Source organism: Botryllus schlosseri, chromosome 7 (assembly GCF_051294905.1).
Source record: "Botryllus schlosseri isolate E-star chromosome 7, Bs_hap1, whole genome shotgun sequence".
NCBI classification, from domain to species: domain Eukaryota; kingdom Metazoa; phylum Chordata; class Ascidiacea; order Stolidobranchia; family Styelidae; genus Botryllus; species Botryllus schlosseri.
Genome location: NC_137242.1, coordinates 17,334,392 through 17,355,114, shown reverse-complemented (window position 1 = coordinate 17,355,114; position 20,723 = coordinate 17,334,392).

Here is a 20,723-nt window from a genome sequence, read left to right as displayed (position 1 = left end):
CGAAAATTCGTATCTGCATATCGAACACTTGAGCACAAACATGAGCATAAAAATTCACTTCCTGTTCAGAAATCTTGATATATTTCCTGATCATCTTGTTGATTAGCAAGGGGAGAGGTTCTACCAAGACATCAGAACAACAAAAGAAAGATATCAAGGCAGATGAGATGAACAATTGAACATATTATGTCAGAACATTGCCGCAAGCTTTCAAAAAACTGCGCTAAATAGCTTACAGGCGAAAATCTTACAAAAAAAAACAATTGTGATTTAAAATATACCAATAATATCATATTCAAACTGATTATTTCAACTTTACAATAGCTGGTTGACGTACAAGTGATTGAATTAATGCCACGTTATTTGAGCATCAAGGTAAATACTTATGTACATGACTGGAGTTTATTTATATACATGATATCCGTGAAAATCTGTGACTATGATAAATCTATTACCCCTAAATATAGTCCTGTTGCTGTATTTTGATTTAAAAGAGTCTTCTGTGTGTAAAAATAGCAAGTAGATTGATTTTCTAAACTTTATAGTACGACTGAGCCGATTTTATATCTAGTCATTATCGCAAAAATGGGAGATTTCGGTCAAAATAGCCCCATGGGTTATCTCCACAACAAGAGCCAATTTGAAAAAAAAACAAGGTCATATTCGGAATCAGTGCCCTTCAGAACCCCCAAAACCACTCTTACTTTGTCTGCATAAAAAAATGTGTTGACCAGTGTTATTAGTGACACGGTCTGGTGATTTGTTTCAGTATATCCTAACTATTCTTCAAGCCACAGAAAAGTCACCAACATCTTGTTTTGAGCGACTGTCAGTTAGGCCCACTCCGTATTGTGCCAGAGCGCGTGGAATGAACACGGGTCAAGGTGTAGGTCTATATCAGGGGTCAGCAAACCCCGGCACGCGAGATGATTTTTCATGGCACGCCAAATGATTTCACGCACACGACATATTGAGACCATGTTTTTACAAAAAGTGAAACAGAAGTTTTCAAAATGTACAAAGCTCCTAGGTGATCCAAATTCGTAAATCAACAAAAAATATAGTCTTTCAGGGCAGATTTTACTTATCTTGAATTCTTTTCCCGCTTCGTGCGATTTCGTGGAACCAACTGTCTTGATTATATTGTGGAAACCCCCAATAAATAAATATATATGTACACTGTGCAGCTTTTTGGAGGTACAGAACTTCAATATACAATTGAATAGTATATTCATATTGAAATGAATATACTATTCAAATATATATGTATGTAGAAAATGTTTTTAGAAACTATGCATAATGTACAGAAATGAGTCAACCGTATTAGCAGTTACGACCGAATATAGTATGAAACAGTTTGGATGCTTTAGTCTAGGAGTGCAGCCTACGGGAGCGCAACTTATAAAGCGGCATGCCGGAGCTGGGCATTTTCACGCTATAGAAGACACGGCCTGGACATGAAGTTTCGGACATGCGACCATGCGACTCCCGTGCAGTGTATGCGTTGGCAAAAATATTGGCGGCGATAAAACCTTGAAACAAAATAACCGCCGCATCCTGGCCAAAACGTTCTACATTGATATGCCCACTGTTAAGGCGCCGCTTCCCATGACATGCCGCCCTATTTCTTGTCGCTTCCTTTTTCTATACTATCTTCTTTTCTTTCATTCAGTGTGCATGCCTCCTCTTTACATCGCCTAGGCCAAGTTGGGTGTCCGATTCCATAGACAACTCCTAGTCGCTTCGACATCTTCCTTTCTTTTCATTGTATCGCATTTTTTGTGGTGTATTGAACTGATAAAATTGCTAATAAACCAATGATGATGATGATGAAAAAGTGACCAGCGCCGAATAGGCTAGAGCCCGCAGCTTGTGACCTGTCGAGGAAAATAATTAGCCCCGTGTCGAAATGCGAATTCGGAATCGTGTCTAGTCTCTCGGAAGGAGATATTGTTTTAGTTACATCTGGTGTATCTGGAGCAACGACAATCCTTACCGCTTTACCTCGACCTTTGCAGACAAATCTTGTGTAAGACCGACCTTAATGTGACACCGAACCGACTTGAATGATGCAGGAGTGGGGGCATTTTTCATCATCATCAGACCATATCATCGTAACAACGCGGATTTGTCTGCCACTTATTGGATATGGCACCAAACACGGTGGACTTGGAAACGACCAAATCAACCACAGGAGATCGATTATTGCCCATTGCGCGACTGAAAATAAATGTTGTAAATATCACGTACATGTGGGCCTATAAGCGACAGGTTGGGTGCGACAGCGACCAAAATTTATTCCCTTCGCGATAAATCAAGAATCACTGGCGCGACGGATGCCGCTGCCAGCTTCAGAAAAACATTTGGTGGTATTCCTTGCTTGAAACATTAAATATTATTAAATTGACTGTTTGGCACGCAAGCTGCTAACATTTTTGACATTTTGGCACGCTGCACACAAAAGGTTGCCGGCATCTGGTCTATATTGTACAATTCAGGGTTGAAAGGCCTACAGTAATCCGACTGTAGTCGCGAGGGTGGCTTGATTTGACTCGAGACAGTTTGTAAAATTCTTGAGTCAATTTGTGTATTGACTCGACTTGTACTTGAATCATTGCGCATGACTCAAACTCGCACCACCAAGACAGGCATTTCATTGTAGCTTTTACAAATATTTGAAGAGCTTCTTGGAGGTACAGAACTTCAATATACAATTAAATAGTATATTCATATTGAAATAAACCCGAATATTTTCGGCTGACACTCGTCGTCTTTCCAATTCTCTACTATAGTTGCTGACGATTACCCCTGACGAGTGTCAGCCGAAAATATTCGGGTTCATTTCAATATGAATATACTTTTACAAATAGTAAAGTTTCCATATTGTTGGTATTTTGTATACTGTTACTTGAGAAATATGCCTGGAAACGGCGCGGAAGATTTATGAATATGAGGTATTCGATACCACCTGAGAAGAGGGGTACATTAGTGGGTGGAATAAGAATGGAACTAGAAACTAAACGGCGAATACACAATGACTTTTACTCGAAATCGAGTCTTAACACTGCGATTAGGACGTGACCCGCTGGTGTCTGCTCCCCGGCTTTTACTCGGGCTAGACTATAGGGGGTGATTGGAAAATGAGTCTACTTGATTCGAGTGAAAAATATAAAAGTGAGATGGACTTGTGACTTGAGACACTGAGACAGGGTTGTAACCAAGTCACAAGGCTCCGAGTCACAAGTCAATCTCACTTTTATATTTTTGACTCGAGTCAAGTCGAGTCATTTTCAATTCCCACCGAGTCAAGTCCGAGTCCAAGTCAGCGAACAGAGGATCGAGTCCGAGTCATGGTATTATGACTCGAGTCCGAGTCCAAGTCATTGTGTTGACTGCTCAGTTTCCAGTTAAAGTCTTCCTAAACCCACTTTTTATAACTCTGTTTGGTGATATTGAATGGTTCGCATTTATAATATATCAATTTTCCTCATTTTTAGCAGTTTCTGGTCGCATTTTCAAGCACCAGTACCAACAAACGAAATCCCAATAGTGTTTTGGCTTCGAAATTACAATGAAATGTCGGTCTTGGCCGTCTGAATATCGAGTCAATGACTTGCTTCGAGTCATGCGCAATGACTCGAGTCCAAGTCGAGTCACTACCCAGATTGACTCGAGTCGAGTCGAGTCATTTCCGTATTTTGAGAAAATGACTCGAGTCGAGTCGAGTCATCCAAAAATCGTGACTCGAGTCGGACTCGAGTCGAGTCATGACTCGAGTCATTACAACCCTGCACTGAGATCATACTTATTTTCGCCTGCGCCATTGATACGCTTTCACGATGGAAATGCGATATACTATCTTTAACTGAGCCGTTTTTGAGGTACTATGTGTGCGAGTAGGGAACTTGAACATATGCAACGTTTACATACCCCCGGACTGTGAAACTACAGCTAATGATTTTAGGATATTCGACTCTTTGTCATCACGCTCCATTATATGCGGCGACTTCAATGCGCACCATTCTTCATGGAGCCACTCGACAAATACACGTGGCAACCAACTCTGCGAAATGATGGAGAGAAACGACCTTGTCCTGTTGAATTCATCGTCACCCGCTCGTATGAATATTGCCTGTGATGCCGTCTATCGCTGGTCACGTCTTGATCTGTCGATGTCGTCTCGGGACATTGCGGCGAGATGTGCCACAACAGTAACCGACCAGCCCATCGGCAGTGATCACGTTGTAGTCCAGACCACATACAATAATAGGGCGTCGTGCAATTCATCAAAACGTAGATGTGATTACAGTAAGGCGAGCTGGTCAGCCTTCTCGGCTGCTGCGGATTTCCACCTCTAATCCAACTTCGTTCCTATGGGGGAAACTGAAGACCTGCACCGCCATTTCACAAATAGCCTACTTTTAGCGGCGGGAGAGTCGATCCCACGACCGAAAATATCAACGAAAATAGCCGTACCTTGGTGGAACGTGGGATGTACCCGTGCTGTGCGCAGGAAAAGGGCTGCTTACTTGAAAATGAAACGTACGTTTCACATTCGAGACGTGATCGCCTTCAAACGCATGAGAGCCGAATGTCGAAAAACCATCCTTTCTACTAAACGCAAATGTTGGGAGGATTTTTGTGGTACATTGGACTCCCGTACGCAGATGGCGAAAGTCAGGCACGTTATGAAATCTATGTCGGGAGTGCATACGTTCAATTCCATACCAACGCTGAAGTCGAACGGGTCAATTTCTCAAAATAACAAAACCAAAGCTAATACACTGGCTTCCCACTTCGCAAAAACGAGCAGCTCTGACAACTACCCAGCAGGATTTCGTATAACGATGGCTAACTTTGAAAACACGGTTCATCTTACCGCTGACAACGAACCAGATCGGCACAGGAATTCGATCATAAACATCGAATTCACTCTTGCCGAAATGAATCAAGCTTTGCGTAGCCGAAAATCCACTTCACCCGGGGAGGACTCCATAGGGTATTCGATGTTAAAAATCTATCATCCTCCGGTCGCACCGATCTTTTGAAACTATACAATGCATCCTGGGAGACGGGGAAATTGCCAGTCTCGTGGAAACATGCTATAGTCTGCCCAATTGCCAAAAAGGGCAAAGATCCTACCTCTGTGGAATCGTACCGTCCTATATCTCTCACGAGTCACATTTGTAAAGTCATGGAAGTAATGGTCACCAATCGATTAAGATGGGATTTGGAGTCAAAAAATCTGATACATCCCTCACAGTCCGGCTTCCGGCGTGGTCGAAGCACCCTGGACCACATACTGCGTCTCCACGACACGATTTACAAGAATATCCATCACCAGCGATCGGTGGTAGCGGTCTTCTTAGACATAAGTCGAGCCTACGATATGGTGTGGCGCCACGCACTTCTGTACAAATTATACCAGCTCGGTATACGCGGACACATGCACCGATGGATTACAAATTTCCTTTCTGACAGAACTTTCCAGGTGACCGTAGGAAACTCTCTTTCCGACAGTTATGTAGGCTAATGCAGAACGGTATACCACAGGGAAGCGTTCTCAGCCCCTTGCTGTTTGCGGTAATGATCAATGATTTACCGAGCTCGTTAGGTCATCGGTCTGAACATGCGGTGTTCGCAGATGACTGCGCTGTTTGGGATAGCGGTCTTCTTATCCAGCCCCTCTTGTCTTCCATTCAATCATCACTCGATGTAATAAGCGACTGGTGTTCCAGATGGGGGTTTACCATCAGCAAGGCAAAGACCGTAGGCATGCTGTTCACGAAGAAAAGGAAAATTCCTCCACTTATCTTGAAAACTGGTGACCATGAACTTGAATTTGTCGACACCTACAAATATTTGGGTATCACGTTTGACAAATTGCTTAACTATAAGCAACATATCGATACGATTTCCAAAAAGTGCTCCAACAGACTGAATCTAATCAGAGTCGTGACTGGTACCACATGGGGAGCGAGTAAAAGACCATTGCTGCAACTTTTCAGGGCGCTGATACGATCACTGATTGACTATGGGTTACCAGCATATTACTTCGCCCCAAAAAAGTATCTGAACAAGTTACGCACCATACGAAATCAAGCTCTCCGCCTCTGCTGTGGAGCAATGCGCAGCACCCCCATTTGTGCACTGGAAGCATCATGTGACGAGCTTCCTCTCCATCTGCGCCACAAACAGCTCAGCCTTAACTATCGCTGTCACCTTAGAGGTTACCAGGCTCACGAACATCCAACATTAAGAGTGCTTGAAGACTCTTGGCAGGAGATATATAGCCTCATGAACCCAAAATTCATTACCTTCAACATCGCCACCAATGTCGAGTCTCTGAATAACCTTGTCCTGGAAAGACAAAGTCTTCCAAATTTGCCTCCATGGCTGATTCAATCGCCTGATATTGATTTAGACCTTGCAAAAATCATTAAAAAAGATATCGCACCTCTGTCGCATAAACCCATAGTCCTGGACTTCATATTCGAACGATATAGGGATGTTGCTGAAATATACACTGACGGCTCCAAATCAGCAAAGGGAGCCGGTTTTGCCTTTACCATCCCGTCGCTGATGATAAACTTTTCCCAGTCGTGTTCCACTCTTAAGTCAATCTTCTCCATAGAAGCACAAGCCATTCTCCACGCTCTAAAATGGATCTGCCAGAATGGCTCATACCAACAAACATATCTGATTCTATCGGACAGTCTGAGCGTGCTATCCGCTATGACCAACCTGCAGGCACCGCAAACGCAGAATGTTATATTTGAATGCGGTCGCTTGCTGAATCAAGTGATTCAGAAAGGCGCCATTGTTGTCCTGGCCTGGGTACCGGGGCATGCTGATATCGGTGGTAATGAATTAGCTGATAAATTGGCTTGGCAAGCTGCCAGGACCAATATCGAAAATACCCCTTCTCAGACGCTTCAGGAAAAAAATAGCCACGCTGAGGCAAAAGCCAAAGTGCGGCAATACTGTAGAGCGACCTGGAACGCCGAATATCAACGAAATGAGCGTGGAGGTCACTATCGAAATTTCCATAGATCATTGACTGATGGCCACTTTCCATCGATGCATCGACATAGGCTTTACGAACGAATAATATTTCGGCTTCGTTCGGGCCATTGCCGCCTGAAAGCGCATTTATATAAAATTGGATGTAGCGACACCGACCTATGCGACCATTGTACAGTACCTGAAACAGTCGAGCATTTTTTGCTGCACTGCAATCGATATGATTTTCATCGGAACTTTTTAATCGACAGGGCGCGCGAGCTCAAAATCACTGCAACACTCGAAAATCTACTGATCATCCCCGAAATGTTATCCCATGTTGCAGAATTTGTTATATCTTGTGGTACTTACTTGTAAATCGGTTATTGACCATATTTTGGTAAATCGCTCATTCTAGTCCGTGACGCACCTGGCCTTACAGGCGAAAAGCGTCACTCATCTTTTAATCAATAATAATAATAATAATAATCTCAGTCTGCTCCACTATTTTCTGCTCCACTATTTCCTTCCCCATGCTATCCGTGGATGCTGTGCGCCTAGCAGGATAGCTGTGGATACCAGTTTTCGAATGTTTGATATGACTCGGCCTGGGATTGAAGCCACGATCTACCGAGCACGAAGTCGAACGCATCACCCTTACTTGGGATTGTGTGAACGCGAAGTTCCCGTTCGCGTTTTGTGGGTAAACCTCCGAGATTTCGACTTTCGCGTTCACAAACGAACCTTGGTATAGGTTCTGCACCGTGAACCGTTTTTTTATGTATGACAGTTTTCATGTCATTTTAACGTCTTTAGTTGAAAATCTTTGCGTTTCAACTTCGGACCACTCTCCGGATGTCGCTGTCAGCATTAAAAGCAATTTCAGCACTAAACGAGCATGCACCATATTGCCTATTTCGAAAATTATTTCCTCGAAAGTTTGCTCGGACATCCAGCTTTCAGTTTGTGAATCTTCATAGTGATTCTCTGCTGTGAGCTTTGCCCGCAATCACACAATAGCAAGAGCGAAACACGTTACATGCAGGACGTCAGCGAATTGTGCTTGTAGTAAATCAATCAAATATTTACATCAACGAAATTGATATAAAAATGCATCTATATGTTTGATCTAAAATATCTATCAGGCGTATACGGGATCTATCTTGATTTGATAGTATCATAAAAACCAAATCCGTCCCCTCGGGGTGTTGGCTACTGTATAACTGGTTTTGGAGATGATATCTCGCGCAAGTATAGAAACCGATGTTTCACTCTTAAGCATACATCCGTCCGGTCTAGTCGAGTCCTCGTCGAAATTGTTGACCAAGCGACGGAAGATATTGATTTTGTGGAATTATTATAGCATTTGATAGTTCCAAGTTGATAGGTCTGGCCTGAGTATAATCGCTATAGTTATCGTGTACATTAATATATTACTTTACGGAAAATAATGTAGGGTGAGAATTTGGCAATATGACGCCGCATGACATGATAGGTTCAAGTTCGCGTTCACACAGAACCTGTCAAAAAGGTTGGCTTTCACACGAATCACAACCTTTCAGAGGCTCGCACCATCCCTAACCATTACGTTATATCGCTCGAGACTAGGACTTGGTTACAGGACCGTATACAGCACTTCGTCAGCCCTCCACCAGCAAAACGTTCGTTTTCGGCCCCTTAGGGTTTAACTAAGGAACCCCATAACCCCCTTTCCGCCCTACGTTATCGCAACGATAGTGTTATTGTTATCGGTGGTGAGCGATCTGTTGTCGTCTAGTCGTGCGAAAAGAATGAATTCATTGTGGAATTAGGTCAATGAAACTCGGAATCGCTGAAACGTACCAGACCTAAATAATTTCTTCCGTGCGATGCACGCGGCATTTCTTTACGGTGCACATATTTTTTTCTCTACAGTTGGCATTTCTGATGGGGAGCTCAGATTGCCAAGAACTGAATATTAGGCGGCGTCTATTTTGGTGCCTATGAAAAAGTGCAAATAATTCGACATGATAGGTCTATAGATATCGCTTTCGACCAACATGAGACGGTCCTTTTGGGTCAAGGTTTCCATCGCTGCCGAGCCTGCACTTCGCAGAGTCGCATGTTAGCCGAAACGTAATTGTCAACGTCATGGCGTATCGTGACGCGAAAATGGCCGGCGCCGAAGTGCCTATATCTATAAGTATGCGTTTTTTGGGGGGGGCGGGGTGCCCATATTATTATCAAGACAGCTAGCGACGAGGGGGGTTTGGGTTGGAGCGGTTACGGCCTTTTGGTTACAAACCATGCTGCTCACGTGCCCTGGTATTTAGGTCGCTATACGGAGAGGAATTGTGCCAGTTGTTTTAAACCATTTTTAATCTTGCGGTGTCCATCAAAGGGTTAATAGTTTGCGGATCGACTTCACGATGTTTCAGTGCGTCAAAGAACGTTTAAAAATAGCAATGCTTAATTTCCGAGTAACATCTAAGTAGGATTTATACGTCCTCGTTTAGGACGACTTGTCCTCCTATTTCAAGAAATGTCATATGTCCTCCGAGGACGCGCAAATGTCATCCTATTTCGCAATTCGTCCTCCTTTAACGCTTTGAGAGTCAGGCGATCATACGGATAGAACTACAAAAAATCCAATAAAAGACGTCAAATCTGGATTTCGATGGCTAGCTCGACTGGAAAATCAAGGTCAACTTAAACGGATTATTTTTGACACGAAGGTCTTTCTGGAGTCGAGTAGGAAAGGTGACCTTTATATTAGCAGTCAAGTTTCCAAATTTTCTCGCATTGAGTGATATCTAATCTTTTCTGACTTGCTGTAGTTAAGTGTCCTTGTTTTCGGATCTCAATATATGGTAACCCTAACTTGTGCAAATCAAAACTTAAGTTACATTAAAGCAGCGTGTCTTGAGCGGACGAAAATAATAGAGCGGCTTGTTACGGTATGGATGCTGACCAGAAAACGCATTTTGTGCTTCGCCGATCGACATGACGTATGTAAATTTTTGTGAGCAGGTAGTAAGTAAATTTAACAAGATTAAATGGACTCGGGGTTACGGCACGCCTTCAAGTTCAAATTTACAATCCGATATCGCTGACATTCCCTTATCCGACACAATAGTCCTGAAAAACCATTCACATCGTTCACGTCGTATAGACGAAGACACGCAATCTACCTATACCAGGGGTGTCAAACTCAACTTGCGTCGCGGGCCGGACCAGTAAAATGATTCTAAAATGTTACCTCACCTCAAATTCCATGCCCTTGTTTTCAAGCTGATACACAGTTACACTCATTGCTTTCACAACTACATTCATTGCAGTAAAGAATTTATTAACTCGAAGACTTTTCGTGTACAATACTCAAGTTTGGTAACGCCAACCATATTTTCACACTCATAATAATGTATTACGGTATATCACGGAGCCGAGGGTCGACTCCATCAACTCCTTTATTTGCAAACAATCGAATTGACAATTTTACGATGATTGGCAGATTCAATTGTTATATAACAGTGGTCGGGAACCTATGGCTCGCGAGCCATATATGGCTCTTTTGGGTATAAGATATGGCTCTTTGCCAAATATTTATTATTGTCCTGAATTAATCAATATTACTTGTTGGTAAATTTTCATTACGGCCAATATAATTATTCTCGTGGCAGTATAAACAATAAACATGTATTTGAGAGGTAAAGACAATGTCGTCTTCAGGTTTATAGGCTCGGACCCCCCTCTTTTCAAAATTATCAGATTTATGTTACTGTCACGTCGGCGGCCAACATCACTCGCGAATTCTATGTACACGGTTCGAAATCTTCAATTGAGTGATGCGTTGATTAATCAAAGAGCATAGCAGACATGGCGACGTCCATTTGAAAACGCAGTTTTTAAATACGCATTGTCTTCCTGATCTACGGCGCGAAATGAACTGTTGTGGATGTGAGTATTACAAACTCGAATTATAAACAACGTCATAGTTATCCACGTTCTTGGTTGGTAGGTATAACTCCGTGTAGTACCCACGTTAAAATGTAGGCGTGTAGCGCAACGTTATGTTGCCGCCGAATACTTTGAGAACTGAGTATTTAGATTTTCGGAATCAGTGTGACAGTCCCATTCGATTAATATCAGTTATAATAAATTCTATGCTAGTTTTTACGATGAATTTCGTTTTCAATGGTGAAGCTTCGCCCGTCTGTGCATTACCTCTCGTTTCGAGCTTTATTTTCGAACAATAAATACCCGTTTTACAGAGAAAATATGGCGCACACGAGGAATCCCATGTAGTGGGTTCGAATAAGTGCTACCACGACGTCACGAATTTTCAATTATGACGAGACAGTTGATTGGCATGTATGGCTCTTTGGGAGTTGAGATGGAAAAAATAGGGCCAATATGGCTCTTCGGACAAAAAAGGTTCCCGACCACTGTTATATAAACTGCTTAGACAACGGCTTTACCGACTATATACGTTGACATATTGCTGTATGATTGCTTTACTCCAGTCGTAATCTAACAATATAGTTATGTGTATCAGAGTTGGATCAATTGTAATTTGTAATTGTAATTGAATGTAATTAATTACATTTTTCAATGTAATTGTAATTTAATTGTAATTGAAGCATTTTTATTTTGTGTAATTGTAATTGTAATTGTAATTTGACAAAAATTTTGCCTAATTACAATTTTAATTACATTAAATTGCTATTGAGACCTGACAAGCACAACATGAAATATTTGACTTATAATGCATTCTCTTTAAATGTCGACAAGGAATTTGGTGGATCCATTCGCGGAAGCCCTTGACTGCGCCCTTGCGGGCGAAGTTTTTTTTATTTTTACCGCTATGCTGGCCTCGGCTGCCATTGTATACAATTTTTAGATTACTAACCAACGGATGGATTCGCAACACATGACTCACGATTGAATACGCCGAGAAGCGAACTGCTGAGCCGGCTAAAAGCAGCAGAATTGATAGTCTCATAGCTGGCAATCCAAGCGTCGAAATTTGATATGTATGGTCCTAATCGAAAGCTAGTGTCGCACTAATTCCGCAATAAAAGTATATTTCCAGGCAATGGTACCATCCCAAAATAGTCGTGAAAGTCTGGGAATCGGCATTGTTCTGAACAATCGCTGGGCGTAATTGGTAATTGTTGTGGTCATGCTGCTGCAGCGCTCTCACTTTTCAGAACAGTCGGCCTTAAACGGCTATTTTGGAGCAGATACATTGCCCTGACGAGATTTTATTTTGTGTTTTCGGAATTAGTACATCAATAGCTTACGATAAAGACCAGATGCATCAAATTTGGACGCATGGATCGCCAGCTCTAGGACTACAAAGTTTGCTGCTTTTAGCCGGCTCTGCAGTACGTTTGTCGGTGCATTCATCCGTGACTCACATCTTGCGCATCTATCCGTGGGTTGGCAATCTACAATACGATTTCAGATCACGATGCTACATCGTTACTTCGTCTGGCTAACTAACCAGACCACTGGATATTATATAACGTCTTATCTGACAAAGCACGGTTTTGTTTTTACTCCTCATCCTAATTCCTACGTCCCTCGATAAAAATAAGATTATTTCTTTAATTATGTACTATATACGCAAATCCAACACGTGCATATATTATAATATTTTTTCAACGACATACTGCACCCTATCTTTAATCCTAACCCATAGGAAATTAGGTAAATAACATTTTAAATTTCCAATTACGTGAGCCATAATTATCGAGCATACAAAACACGATTATATTACGTCTTACGTCACAATGACATCTTACATAGCATACTATGTACGCACATGAACGCATTTATTACTACACAATCTGAACTAGACTTGAATTGTTATTAAATACGACGCTACGGTTGTCAAGGAGCACGCTTGAATTTATGATTATTCAATTACATGTTCAACAGCAGCAATTGTAATTGTAATTGTAATGTAATTGAAGCATGCAAGGAGTAATTGTAATTGTAATTGTAATTTGATATTTTTAGCATGGAGTAATTGTAATTGTAATGTAATTGAAACATGCATGAAAGTAATTGTAATTGTAATTGTAATTGAACTGAAATAATGTAATTGATCCAACTCTGATGTGTATGCATTGTGACGAATACAGGCAATTTAACCGTAAACGCAGACGTTGAAACTTAGTTCATTATTATAATATCGCGATTCGGGTTTCTCTGGAGGCTGTTTAATTTAGCCATAAGCGAAAATGGAGTGTGGCCATATAGATCTTCAAACTGGATTTTTGTGTTATGTTCCTATTTCACATGTAACCTGCATATACCGGTTTCTAACTGACGTTTTCACTTCTGCGAATACCTACTTTTGCGTCCATTTTTCCATAAAACTGCGAACTCACTGTGCAGTTTTTTTCCTTCTCTTAATTTGGTGTCAATAGCAGCAACTTGCTGCAGATGGTGACCACAGTGTAACCGCAACACCACAGTAGGGGTACTATAATTATATGAACAATGAACATACTCGACATTTGCTACCTTGAGGAATTATTGAAATTATGAAAGTATTTCGTACTAATAATCTCAACATTTGTTACTAATGCGGTGGATAATATAGCCATTCTTCAGAATCCCGTTGTGGGCTGCCGGATGAAAAGTCTGGCGGACCGCGCGCCGTATGTTTGACACCGCTGACCTATACCATCTTGAGCGCGCGGGACATCGAAAACTCTACCTCCAGCCAAAACCTGTTACGCGAATGCGTGCGTGCAGAGGTTTTCTAGAATCCAGAAGATGTAATCGACAATTCACACCAACACCAGTGCCAATGACATCTGTATTTCATCGATAGTGTCGCACCAACTTACGCACAAAACAGTAATCGAGGTCGTGGTTTAGGTTCGCGATATTTTCTCTTAGTGAAATCACAGTCACAAATATTTTGTAACACTCTTTGGAGTCTTAGCCGAAGGGACACAGTGGCCGGAGTATACGGGGTTTTAAACAAAGGCCCTTTAAAAAACCAAAATTGTGTTTTTCAAGTTGCAAAATCATGCCATAATTGTGTAAATACTTTCCAAAAACCTTTTGTGTGAGCCTACAGACAGCTACCACCCGATATAGCCGACGTGTATCAACATGGAATGGTTGGAACCCTCAAAACAGTCGACTATAGCAGTGGCTCTCCACCTTTTTCACCTTGCGGACCGGTAAAATTACAAAAAATGTCTGGCGGACCGGTGAACTTTCAAAATTGAAATTAAGCCAAAATGCAAAATTTTCCACCGCTTTTTGCAATTATATGGTGCTAGAGAGTGACTTTTAGAAGGTTTTGATAGTAATTAATTATCTTCATATCATTTTATGGTAGTGAGTCTGCTGAGTCGAGGTGAAATTGCCTTATACAGATAAACGTGCTACCGGCGAGAGTCGTTTATAGTCTTTCGCGCCGAAGGCCGTGGGTTTAACCAACCCCGCCCACTCAAATAATATTTTTCTCTTTGGCAATATCGAGAGAAGAAGTATTTCGGAGTCGAACCAAGCACCTTGTCGTGCTACGTTGCTTTTTGCCGACTGTCACCAGACGCTGGCTACTCAGGCAACTATACGAACACAACGCGTATCGCAAGAAAACACTTTACAGCAGCGTTGGCCATTCGCTGCAAATCCAGGCCGAAAAAGCACTTCGTCAGCCGACTCCAAAAAACGCTGGTTTTGGACCGCCGTAGGGCGATAAGCCAGACTTCAAGAGGCTTCGTCCCCAGACCTTACATTCGAGTCGATGTTTCCCCTATACTTGTGAGCACATTCATTCTACTCTATAAAAGCAGAGAGTTTATATAATAGCTTAATCGCGCCGATACCGAAAATTTTCGATCATTCATGACCAGGCCTGTTTATTTTTGGATTTCTCCAAAAATAACAAAAGTAGCTTAGTTTTGGATGTTTTCAAATTTTATTTTTGGAGAATCTCTAAAAATAAGAAATGAAGGTGTTTTTATCCCTAATACCACTAGAAAACTTCACCGGAAGTATGTTATCATCATGCATTATGTCCTCCAACATATCGACATCATCAGTGATCTTGATCTAACTTCCCAACATTTTCATCGCTAAGTCTTTGATCTGGAGAATGTCCTCCAAAATCAGTGACAAACGCCATTCAGATACCCTTCTCCCACTTGATTTTCGAGAAATCGGTTTTGACCGTCGCAGTTGTGGGAAACATCGAGCCGATAGATGCCCAAAGAACTGCCGTATGGCTTCAAACTCTTCAATCTTTCAAGCCTTTTGCTCCTGACAAGCGCTGGTCAATATTGCGCTTGGACGTGACGTCCATTTTGTATCGGAAAGATATGGATTGGAATTGGTCTTCGATATTCTGTTGTTACTCGGATGTCCACTAGATCGACAGCCGACCTCGGTGTTTGTGGATCAATTCACGGAGCCGCAAATGAAGTAGCCTACATATCATTGTTGTTTATATTATTAGAATCAAAAAGAGTAAGAAGTGTTTGTTGTGTCCTCTCTCCTACGGCCCAAGAGGTTGCACCACTTGGTGTTATATTCATAGGGCAGGACCCTTTCATTGTCGGCAACTTTAATTTTCTTTTTGCCATCGATGAACCCTGCAATAAGGCTCCCGGCTGTATCGAACGTGGGCTGTGTCTCTTTTTCGTCGAGGACTGGTCGCCTGCTCGATCGCCTTCGAGGTCGAGGACTGCACACTCCTGATCCTCCACGAAGTTGCGTGCCTCAGTGAGCTCAGCACCCTCTGACCAGAAAATCGTCCTTGCTGTGGGTGTCATTGTCCCAGTCCTCAGCTGAGCACCGAGCTCGAAGGCGTTCGACCAGGCGACGTAGCTCCTCCTGCTTCCTCACGATCAAAAACACAAGTCCCTGAAGCTTAGCGACGGTGGTGCTCAACTCTATGGCCATGCGATTGAGGACGATCAGTTTGATCTACCAATGCGACGAAGGTGCACAGGCCGGACTTTTCTTGTTGATAACCTCGAGTAGTTTGGTACCGTGTCAAGTCAAGCAAGTGCTCACGTTCCTAATTGACAATTAACTGGTGTCAACAAACTTGGGGCAGGTACTTTTCATCTCCTGGATCAAGTTCAGTGGCCGTCTGAGGTAGCCATCCAGTCCCATTGTCGTGCGGATGAAGTGATTCCTGTGCAGCGGGCGGTATTCGCCGTGCGCCACAAGGTCCAGTGGTGCAGCCCGCACCGCACTAGCATAATTTCATAACCTGGCGCCTGTTCAACCCTTGTCGCCACGACTCTGATCAATCCACCACGTGGAAGTACTTTTAGCGCTTCGGAGACCCCCTTTTACACACACATGCTGTTTCTTGTGCACACATATGCTGTTTCTTGTGTTTTTGTGAGTTCCCTGGTTGTTTCAACAGTAGCCTATTTACGCTGCTCTGACTCGTTCATTTCACTAAAAAACTTGAAAAAACACCATCCAAAAAAAGCTTATTTTTGGATGTTTTCAAATCTTACTTTTGGAGAATCTCCAAAAATATAACCCAATATCCAAAAAGAAACAGGCCTGTTCAGGACTGAATCGGTTTTCTCGCAGCCGAATTTTTGGCACACCTTTCGGAGTCACATGTTAGCCTAAACTTCATTATGTGTTGGTACGTCGTGGTGCGGTAATGACTGATGCCAAAGTCACGATTGCTATAAATCATGCGTATTTCTCGGAGAAGGGCACCTAATAATCAAGACGTTTAGTGACACTAAATCGCGCAAAGCGCGAAAAGAAATTGGAAAAATGTTGGAAAAAGTTTTAAAAGATACGCTATGATTTATGTTCATTTGCAAAATAATTTTGGGCCCGTTTCAAGCTCGTCCCCTCTTCAATTTGGCGGCTTGGGGTGCCCCAGTTATGGTCCTGCACAATACGAATGAATCGGAAATGAATGATCATGCAAACTGCGCTGTTTAGAGATGAGTCAGCTCGTATCCGTTCTGTACTTGTCGCTCGCATGTCGTCAAAGGACACGTCTTGAACTTAAAGTCAACTCGAACAGCCCTGATGTTACCTCACCTCAGTTTAAAGTTTGATGTTGTATTTACTTAATCAATGGACAAGCCATTAACATTGCATCTTGAAATTAAGGGATAAAATTGTAATAAACGTGGCGGACCGGCAGGAATGTCGTCGCGGACCGGCACCGGTCCGCGGACCGGCGGTTGAGAACCACTGGACTATAGTAGGCCTACAGATATTTAGTCAAAGGAACTATATTAACCGTATATTTTCAATTGTCAATGTCAATCCACTATGACGTCCCAATTGAATATTCGTGACGCCATTGCTTAAAAAAACAATAAAAACATGTTTTAAACAAGGGTCTTGTTTTAAATTGATTTTTGTTTTAAATGCAACCCTCGTGCTTTTGATTCCGCGGTAAAGAAGTCATTGATATTTCGGGAAATAACCGCAGTGGAACTGATACGTAAACTTGGCGGTTTCCAGTTTACGCATATTATGAATGCGTACCATTCGATACCACACCAAACAGAGTTATAAAAAGAGGGTTAAACAAGACTAACTGGAAACTGGGCAGCAAGGTCATGACTTGAAAATAAGTTGCCTGTAGCAGGAATTATTGAACATCTTGATGTAAATAATTAAAACTATAATTATTTTTTTCAAATCGTAAAAAAAGTCCCGCACAAACTAACTTCAATTTTCGGCATTTGTCCAAATATAGAAAAAATTTACAATTCAAAGGTTCTTCTTTGCTAGAAATTTAATCTTCAAATATTTGTCCTTTTGCATTTCAGGTAAAGTTCTCCTATCAATTTGACTTCCCTTTCCGTAATTATTTTAGTGCCAGGAACATCACAGCGGACTTATCCGACTTCCAAGGTTGTTTTAAGGCACTTTATCGCTACAGGACATTCGAGTTCAAAGATGGCAACAAATAATCTTTCGTATTCTAGAGCCGATATTGGATCTTAGGGTCGATACCGATAAAACCGATATCTCACATCTTGACCGATAACCCGATACATTCGGCCGATATTCAAAAGAAGTGGAATATACCTTAATAAACACATTTTCAAAGCTTCAGAGCATTTATTTGAACAACTTTTTAGCCATTGTTATACTTCAACCTGAAATAAACTAGAATGGATGAATCCGGACACCTGTGAAGTGTAAGCTATATGAAATGTACAATAATACCAGTCTAGTAGTCAAAGATTATATAGTTTTCTGACTTCCTTCCGCCATGTTGTGACGTCACGAAAATTGCCGATGATTTTACACCTCCAGTGGCCGATACCTTCAAAGTGTGATATCGTCTCGATGTCATCGGCGCACCGATAATCGGTTGGTCTCTAGTATATTCCATCTTCAGACATCTTGTTAGAATATCAAGCTTCCTGACACGCATTTGCGATGAATAAGCATGATATCTCCATAGTTACTCTCCATCTGGGGATTTGGAAGTACGCAATCATGGCCCTTGAGCTCCATCTCGCATTGCGCAGAGATGGAAGTTTATGTCATTTGATTAGTGGTAATCTGCAATTTTCTTTGAAAGAGTGGCATGCACTGCACAGCTCAAAGATAAAACTTAAATTCATCCCTCCATCCTCGGCTTCCTAATATTTTCATCTGAATTTTTTGGCTTATTGAATTGTGCCAAGTTTTCGTAGTGTTTTACCACATCATCTCCAGATTTGTAGCTGAAAGTTGGATTTGTTGAAGACGTTAGATTGAAGAACTGTCATATATGATTCAAGGCTCGATAATATGACGTTGCCAACCAATATATTGTGGTTTATCAAAACTCTTACCAATCATTGCATTTTGAAGTTTCACAACAATGCCATTTCGCCGTCCAGTATCAACAGATACTATGTCACATATGATATGACATTTTCAAATTTTCCTATGCATCATATTCCTCTAATCGGTTTTCTAGACCACTGAAAATATCTTAAGTTGTTCTACTTTCGCATTTTGGAACACCCAGTTTGATTTGTGTCAGACAAATTCAAATTATACGATATATACAGTCTACATCTAAAATCGAAATTAATAATTATTTATTACTTATTTATTTTTACTGTGAACAAGAAAACGATTGATTAATTCAATCTGGGCAATCACAACCAAAAGACTAATTTAAATCTTCGCAATTGAAATTGGGTCAGTTAAATTCAAATCAGTTTATATATATATTATATATAGGCTAGTCCGCATCTACAAAACAAAGTCTATCCTTCATACTGTGAAAACCGAAAAAAAAAATCGGGAGGTTTTTGTTTAAACAGTCTTATTGTTTCTGAATTTTAAATCAGGACACAAAAGTTCATCATTTGTGATTACAGGACACAAAAAATCATTATTTGTGACTACACGACACACAAAATTTTGAATTTTGAAATAGAAAACAGAATGGACAAGGCTGTACGTTATATTGGTGCCATATATTAGTGCGGAGCGGATTGACAAATTCTCTGGTCCGACTCCGATCCGGTTTGCCAATTCTCTGATCCGGCTCCGGCCGTATCAGGAAAATGTTCTGTTTCGGCTCCGATCCAGCTCCGGCCGGAAATCCGGCCCAACACGGTGCGGTGGTTCCGCGAATTTAAAAATATGGCTCGTATCTTTTCGCACTGGCTTGGCGGTTAAAGATTATGACCTCATCAAAAAAGTACTGATCCGGCTCCGGTCCATGCTCGTCACTACCATATATGTTGCGATCAGGGGTGACTTTTGAAGTGGACGAGGTGGGCGGTCGCCCGAGGCCCCGCTGGTCGAAGGGCCCCCTATTTGGTTTAAGCGCTTTTATCAAGGATTGTAGCGAATAAACGTGGAAATCCGTGTAGCCTACCAATAAAGAGAATGATCCTGTACAGATCGGCTAATCATCACCAAATCTCCGCATTTGTTAGAAAAGTCCCACATCCTAATAATCCTCTCGTCTATGCATGCGGAAGAGTTACTTATATTTGATGTAGACTATCCTTGCGCACATTCCATAGTAGATATGGCCTAATCCCAGCGCCTGGCTCAAACCTTGACGTATCGGGATGGCTTATTACTAATGTCCACCGATTGCTTTCCAGATTAGTGTGGTCTATTTAGCCCGCAGCAGCCGTATTGCTATTCTATTATTTCACGCTATGCCATACGTCTTAAACATGAAGACAAGCTATAGCTAAATGGGTAACTTCGTTTATGACTTGACAATGTATGATAAAATAAGGATCTGGAGCTGCAGCAATTCCATATTTAAGCCTGCTTCAAAGCCGTGTGTATACTGTCCGTTCCCGTTCTATATGGCGCACTAAAAACAAGTTGGTAATAATTGGTGCGAAATGGGGGTCTGGGGGCGGGATCCCCATAAGTTGCGATTACCTTGCGATCGCCTTGTATCTTATAGCCCCCTTCGGGAAGTATCGCCCAGCCCCCCTCAATCGTAGGACCACCACTGGTTGCGATCATACCAAACGGTGTTGTCGGAAGCGTTATACGAGTTTGCACAGTCCCTTGGACAAAAGCGTGTAACCACGACTGGACTCCCGATTTACCCGCAATTTTTCCGGTAATGTGTGGTGTCGACTAAAAAAGGTCATCACTTCGGCTCGACCATTGGATTACCCTCTTTTTTTACCATAATATCTGGTGTTTAAAGATGAGGTAACGCATTTGAATAAAATATTCATATTTATTCCCGAAGCTTTTCGGCTGACGCACTTTGACTCGAGTAT